At 44.2% G+C, this 7,918-nt stretch overlaps 1 non-coding gene across 1 annotated transcript; it reads left to right on the plus strand.

Moving 5' to 3' along the window:
- Nucleotides 1-6,956: 6,956 nt before the first annotated feature.
- On the plus strand, nt 6,957-7,060 carry LOC115899829. Its single transcript, XR_004059431.1, has one exon. It is a non-coding gene; the product is annotated as a small nucleolar RNA U13 (small nucleolar RNA).
- The last annotated feature ends 858 nt before the right edge of the window (nt 7,061-7,918 follow it).

Below are 7,918 nucleotides of genomic sequence, written 5' to 3' on the forward strand. Positions count from 1 at the left end.
ACTCATTCTCTGTCCAGTTTTGTTCCCTTGCTGGTGAGGAGTTGTGATCCTTTGGAGGAGAAGAGGTGTTGTGGTTTTTGGAATTTTCAGGCTTTTTGCGCTGGTTTCTCCCCATCTTCGTGGATTTATTACCTTTGGTCTTTGACATTGGTGACCTTCAGTTGGGGTCTCTGAGTGGATGTCCTTTTTGTTGATGTTGATACTCTTCCTTTCTGTTTGTTACTTTTCCATCTGACAATCAGGCCCCTCTGCTGCAGATGTGCTGGAACTTAACCCAGTTATCAGCCTGGCAGCCAGGAGCAGAGATGAAGGTGTTCCTTAGGGGAGCACCCGGTGCCTCAACAAGGAGAAGTATTGACAGCACCTTCCAGGGACAACAGATGAGCTGGCAGGGCAGACAACCTCTGCAAGGCCAGAGGGTCCACCGGTGTCTGTGGAATCAATGTCCTCAACATCCATCTAGATGCTCCCATCCATGCTTCAGGGTCACAGGCTGTCTTAGTCTACTCCAGCTGCTGTAGCAAAATACCATAGATGGCAGCTTCAACAATAGACATTTATTTTCTCACAGTTATGGAGGCTGCAAAGTCTAAGACCAAGGTGCCAGCCAATTCTGTTTCTGGTGAGGGCTCCTGTCCTGGCTTGCAGATGGCTACCTCCTCACCATGTCCTCACAAGAAAGAGAGAGAGAGAAAGAAAGACAGAGTCTCATGAGGCCACTCACTCTGCAGTGCTTCCAGTCTTCTCTGACTCCAGTTGTCAGAGAGATAAAAATGTGACATTCAAAAAGAATTAGCCTATAACATTTTTAAATCCTTGGGTGTTGATCTAAATATCCACTTCTGCCAATAAATGGCAGAGATCAACTTCCTTATCCCCACAGTTCCCACTGTACTGGTAGGTATTCATTATTTGCTCCTAGGGGTTAAAGATAGAACTACCTGCATGCCAGGTGCTGTGGCTCATGCCTGTAATCCTAAAACTCTGGGAGACTGAGGTGGGGTGGATCACTTGAGCCCAGGAGTTCAAGACCAGCCTGGCCAACATGGTGAAACCCTATCTCTACTAAAACTACACAAATTAGCTGGGCATGGTGGCAGGAGCCTGTAATCCCAGCTACTTGGGAGGCTGAGGCAGGAGAATCATTTGAACCCGGGAGGCATAGGCTGCAGTGAGCCCAGATCATGCTACTGCACTCCAGCCTAGGTGACAGAGCAAGACTCCATCTCAAAACAACAACAACCACAACAACAACCACAACAACAACAACCTGCCATTGATGGCAGGAAATGAGACTGAGTATACTAAATGCTGTCTTCATGTTTTGTACTATGTCTCTTCCGTAATTTTCTTCTGGAAAGCTTACCACCAAGAAGCAGTTGTAATGATTTGCCACTGTTGTTTTTATAACGTTCATGATGCTAAGTGCATCTCTATGTATGTTAAATGGCCAGTAAAGGTGCATCCCCACACTACTTCAGAAAGGAAAGGGGTGAGTGGGTGGGATTTCATTCCTTTACCCAGGGGAGAAGCTTAAGTTCACAGTAGCAGAGCAACCACTGTCTGGGAATGAGCTACTGCAGGCCAGAGAGCCCCCAATCGCCAAAGGTGTTCCCAGGACAGCTCCAAGTTGATCCTGTGCCAACGGATCTTTACATCTGTCCTCTGCTTTTTCTCTTTTATTTCATATCCTATCCCAGTACCTCCTGACCCTAGTCAAAATCAGTTTCCAGCTATCAGTGGTAGGTTCCCATAAGCTCCTTCTGGCCTAAACTTACAGAAAATAAGAATAAAAAGATCCTGATTGTCAAGTCAGCATTTACTTATTGAGCTCCTGCTGCATACCAAGCACACACTGTTAAGTCCTGGGCTACAGAGATAATAAGATGCCAGCCCCACTTTCCCAAAGCTCCCAATCAGCTTGTTCACAGTCCTCATGCTCTCGCTGCCTTCGGAGCACCGGCGTCTAAATTATTCACAGAGGATAACATAGTCTATTTTGGGGTAATTCCTATCACACTTCATGGTGACTGCTTCCATTTTTAAAATAGCCTCAAGTATGACTATTAATCAGGATATCATTAAAAATAATATGTCAGGGTGACATTCATTTCCATTCCACAAATAATGTCACCAGCTCTGCATTACTGAACAATGGGACATTTACCAGGAGGAACAGGGTTGTGTCTTTTATGTTTTCTTTCTTTCTTTCTTTTCTTTCTTTCTTTCTCTCTCTCTCCTTCCTTCCTTCCTCCCTCCCTCTCTCCCTCCCTCCCTCCCTTCCTTCTTTCTTTCTCTCTTTCTTTTTTTCTTTTTTCCTTCCTTCCCTCCTTCCTTCCCTCCTTCTTTCCTTCCTTCCTTCCCTCCCTCCCTTCTTCCTTCTTCCTTCTTTCTTTTTTTTTTTTGAGACAGGGTCTTGTTCTGTCACCTAGGCTAGAGTATACTGGTGCGATCATAGCTCACTGCAGCCTGGAACTCCTGGGTTCAAGTGATACTCCCACCTCAGCCTCCTGAGCAGCTGGGACCACAGGCATACACCGCCACATCTGGCTAATTTTTTGACTTTTTGTAGAGATGGGGTCTCACCATATTGCCCAGACTGGTCTTGAACTCCTGGACTCAAGTGATCCTCTGACCTTGACCTCCCAAAGTGCTGGGATTACAGGCATGAGCCACTGCATCCAGCCTACTTTTCTAACACTGAACAACCAGGACATGCCTGACACTTCATAGGAGCTCAGCAAATGTTTATTGAGTTCATTTTAAATTCACTTGGGACTTGATTGTAGATGCATGAGGCTCTTATTTGTGATATCAAACTCCAAGGTCAGAAATGCTCCCAAAACTTCTTCATGTGTCTTAGAAACCCAATGTTGCATATATATATATGTGTGTGTGTGTATGTGTATATATATATATGTGTGTATATATATGAGTATATATGTGTGTGTGTGTGTGTGTGTGTATTTAGGTCAGGTACAGTGGCTCAACATGCCTGTAATCCAAACACTTTGAGAGGCCAAGGTAGGAGAATCACTTGAGCCCAGCAGTCTGAGGCTGCAGTGTGCTATGTTTCCACCACTGCACTCTAGCAGCCTAGGTGACAGAACTGAGATGCTGTCTTTACTATATATATGTATATATATATACACACACACACACATACACACACACTATATAAATCTTTATCCTCTCATCTGTTAGGCTAATACATTTCATAAGTCCATTATTCAATGTGTGAAAAGGTGCATAGTTTTCATTTGTTTAAAATCTGCCTCTATTAAAGGTTAAGAGCTGCCCCCTTTTGAGTTGGGTAAAAGTCAATGTGGTCCATTTCCACTTTTCTCTAGCACTAACAGTCTAGGCTTATTTGATTTCTTAAATTAGATGTTTGAGATAATCGCAGATCTCAAATCTATCTCCTATGCCCTTCACCCAGTCTCTCGCTAACAGTAACATTTTGCGTAACTGTGGTACCCAAGTCGCAGCTGGGAAATTGACGTTGATGCAATCCACTGACCTTTTTCAGATATCACTAGTTTTACATCAGATTTTCAATAGTTATGTATGTGCATGTGTTTAGTTCTATGTAGTTTTATTGCACGACAGTCAAGCTACAGAAGAGTTTCATGACCACCACGGTCCCTGGTGCTTCTTTTTTTTTTTTGAAATGGAGTCTCGCTCTGTTGCCCAGGCTGGAGTGCAGTGCCACAATCTCTGCTCACTGCAAGCTCCACCTCCAGGTTCATGCCATTCTCCTGCCTCAGCCTCCCGAGTAGCTGGGATTACAGGCACCCGCCACCACTCCCAGCTGATTTTTTGTATTTTTAGTAGAGACGAGGTTTCACCGTGTTCACCAGGATGGTCTCCATCTCCTGACCTCATGATCCACCCACTTCGGCCTCCCAAAGTGCTGGGATTACAGGCTTGAGCCACCGCACCTGCCCCTCTGGTGCTTCACTTTTACAGTCATAGCCATCTCCCCTTCCTCCCCACCTCCCTAACCCTGGCAATCACTAGTCTATTCTATTCTCCATCTCTATAATTTGGGTGTTTTGTTTTGTTTGGAGATACGGTCTTGCTGTGTCACCCAGGCTCTGGACTGCAGTGGTGCAATCACGCTCACTGCAGCCTCAAGCTCAAGCGAGGTTGCATGTGATCCTCTCACCTCAGACTCCCAAGTAGCTGGGACTACAAGTATACACCACCATGCCCAGCTAATTTTTCTATTTTTTGTAGACACAAGGTTCCTCCCTTCCTTCTTTCCTTCCTTTTTTTTTTTTTTTTTGAGTCAGAGTCTCACTCTGTTGCCTAGGCTGGAGTGCAATGGCACGATATCGATTCATTACAATCTCCGCCTCCTGGGTTCAAGCTATTCTCATGTCTCAGCATCCTGAGTAGCTGGGCTTACAGGTGCACACCACCATGCCTGGCTAATTTTTATATTTGTTGAAGGGATGGGATTTTACCACGTTGGCCAGGTTGGTCTTGAACTCCCGACCTCAGGTGATCCACCCACCTCAGCCTCCCAAAGTGTTGGGATAACAGGCGTGAGTTACCGCACCCGACCTAAAGATGGGGTTTCACCATTTTGGCCAGGCTGGTCTCAAACTCCTGAACTCAAGCTATCCACATGCCTCGACTTCCCAAAGTGCTGGGATTACAGACATGAGCCACTGCACCTGGTAGTTTCGTTTATAGAATGTTATATAAGTGGAATCACACAGCATGTAAGCTTTTGAAATTTGCTTTTTTCACCCCACATAATTCCCTTGGGATTCATCCCAAGCATCTGCATGCATCTATCGCCATTCGGTTTTCTTGCTGAATAGTACTCCATAGCATGGCTGTAGCATAGTTTGTATAACCATTCACCTGCTGAAGGACGTTTTGGTTGTTTCCAGTTTGAGGTTAGATCTATTTAATTTTATTATTATTATTATTATTATTATTATTATTATTATTATTGGAGATGGAGTCTTGCTCTGTCACCCAGGCTGGAGTGCAGTGGCGTGATCTTGGCTCACTGCAACCTCCACCTCCCAGGTTCAACCAGTTCTCCTGCCTCAGCCTCCCAAGTAGCTGGGATTACAGGCACCCGCCACCATGTCCAGCTAATTGTTTTGTATTTTTAGTAGAGATGAGGTTTCACCATGTTGGCCAGGCTGGTTTCAAACTCCTGACCTCAAGTGATCTGCCCACCTTGGCCTCCCAAACTGCTGGGATTACAGGCATAAGCCGCCGTGCCTGGCCAGGTCTATTTAATTTTATAAAATAAAATCATCAAGGCATATCATCTGTCAGTTTTACCATATTAAAAAGTCCAAATGCTTTCAGTTTCCTTCCAAATCCCCATCCTTGCCTTTTCCTTTAACTTTTAAAGTGCACTGCTCACATCCTAAGCATATTTTTCTGAGGTTTATTGACCAAAATTCCATAAAATTCAGACTCAAAAATGCAATATTTTTGCCAGATGCAGTGGCTCACACCTGTAATCCCAGCCATAGTCCCAACCCTTAGGGAGGCTGAGGCAGGAGGATAGGGGTTAAAGAACAGACTGGGCAATATAGGAAGACCCTGTTTCTACAGAAAATTTAAAAATTAGCCAGGCGTGGTGGCATTTACCTATAGTCCCAGTTACTTAGGAAACTGAAATGGGATGATTGCTTGAGCTAAGGAGTTCCAGGCTGTAGTGAGCTATGATCACACCACTGCACTCCAGCCTGGGTGACACAACAAGACCCTGTTTCTTTCTTAAAATGCAATACTTCTATACGGTAGTGTAATACTGTTTTATCTTATGTTTCTATTACTTCTCTTGATTGGGCCCAACATATAGCCAACTTTTTTGGCTGCCTAAAGTTGATGAGCTCAGAAAATAGTCTAATATTCCTCACAGATGTATATTTAGTCCTAGGAGCTGTAAGTATAATCTGGACTATTTTCGTCAACATTCCATCTTGGCCAGGCACCTATACGTCCCAGCTACTCAAGAGGCTGAGGCAGGAGGACACTTGAGCCCAAGAATTCATTTAAGGCTGCGGTTAGCCATAATCACGCCACTGCACTCCAGCCTGGGTGACATAGTGAGATCTAGTCTCTAAAAAAATAGAAATAAAAATTCCGTCTTTCATTGACCTGGGCTGAAACCCACCTACCACTTCTCTGTAGCTCAGAGAGTCTGGCAAGAGTTTCATGTATTTTATGAGTTTTTGTTTGTATCTCCACTACCTGTCAAGTCCTGTGCTATCTGCAAACTTAGGGACTGTAGCATGCAGTCTTCTTCCCTACTCTTACATAAAGGACCAGGGCTTTGGGCCAGCTTTTCTCAATTTCTTGGTCCTGTGTCCATTGCAAATGAGAGTCTTATCAATGACTGCTCTCTGTTCATCAGAAAGAAGGAATTCACTTGACTTTCCAAAACCCTGGACCAGCTCTCTAAGTGCTAGGAGACCAGGACTGTTCCTACCATAGGCTAAGGAAGAAAGAGACCAGTGAGCCATGCCAGTGGTTCCCGCACCTGCCTGCATCTAATACGCAGGCACATTAGAGCTGAGGAAGCCCCAGGGCAAGAATATCTTTGGAAAAACCCAGGGACTTAAATAAATGCTGGTAAACATAGACACTGGAATACTAGGCAGCCATCAAAAAGACTGGGGCAGCTATTTATACACTGGTAAGAAAAAAGTTTCAAGATCCAATGTTATATGAATTAAGCTGGTATAAATCAGTATGCTTCCGTTTGTATAGGAGATAGTAATGTTTAGTTGCCTTTGGTTATAGATGCATAAAATCTCTGGAAGGATTCACAAGACCCTTGGGATGAGGGTTGCCTCTGAGGGAGTTCTAGGAGACTGGGAGACAGAGGGCAGAGAGTAACTTTTCCTACGTACCTTTTAAAATTAGTTGAATGTTAAACCAGGTAAATAGATTATCTGTGTCAAAAATCAGATTAGATCCTTTTGTAGGTCATAATTGCGATGACTGGGTTGTTGTGCTCAAGCATGAGATGTGCCTCCCTCAAACCTTGTTACAACGTTGGCACATTACCCATCTGACATGAAAAAAAAAAGGAAAAGGGGGCGGGCATGGTGGCTCTCACCTGTAATCCCAGTATTTTGGGAGGCCAAGGCGGGAGATCACGTGAGGTCAGGAATTTGATAACCTTGCCAACATGATGAAACCCCGTCTCTACTAAAAATACAAAAATTAGCTGGATGTGGTGGTGTGCACCTGTAATCCCAGCTACTTGGGAGACTGAGGCAGGAGAATCACTTGAACCCAGGACGCAGAGGTTGCAGTGAGCCAATATCATGCCACTGCACTCCAGCCTGGGCAACAGAGCATGACTGTTTCTCAAAAAAAAAAAAAAAGAAAAGGAATCAAATTAAATTAACAAAATTAAAATAAAACAAAAGTGATTCTAATGTACTGAGAACTACTGTGCAACACAGCCGTGAGCCAACAGTGAAAATTACAAGGCCAATTACAAGCCTCAGAGACTATGTACATATCTATCTATCTCTTTATTTACTTTGGAACAAGGTGCCTGTGGTCCCAGATACTCCGGAGGCTCAGGTAGGAGGATCATTTGAGCCTGGGAGTTGGAGACTGCAGTGAGCTGTGATTGCACCACTGCACTCCAGCCTGGGCAACAGAGTGAGAACCTGTCTCAAAAAACAACAACAAAAACAAAAAACAAAAGTTGAAAATTCCCTTTTAGGTCCACATCCACTTACCTTTAAAAAATTGAGAGATAATGGGCCAGGCACGCTGTCTCATACCTGTAATCCCAGCACTTTGGGAGACCACAGCAGGCAGGTCACTTGAGGCCAGAAGTTTGAGACCAGCCTGGTCACATGGTGGAACCCCATCTCTACTTTTTTTTTTTTTTTTTTTTTTTTTTTTGTTTTTTTGT

This window comes from Rhinopithecus roxellana, chromosome 9 (genome assembly GCF_007565055.1).
Source record: "Rhinopithecus roxellana isolate Shanxi Qingling chromosome 9, ASM756505v1, whole genome shotgun sequence".
NCBI lineage: Eukaryota > Metazoa > Chordata > Mammalia > Primates > Cercopithecidae > Rhinopithecus > Rhinopithecus roxellana.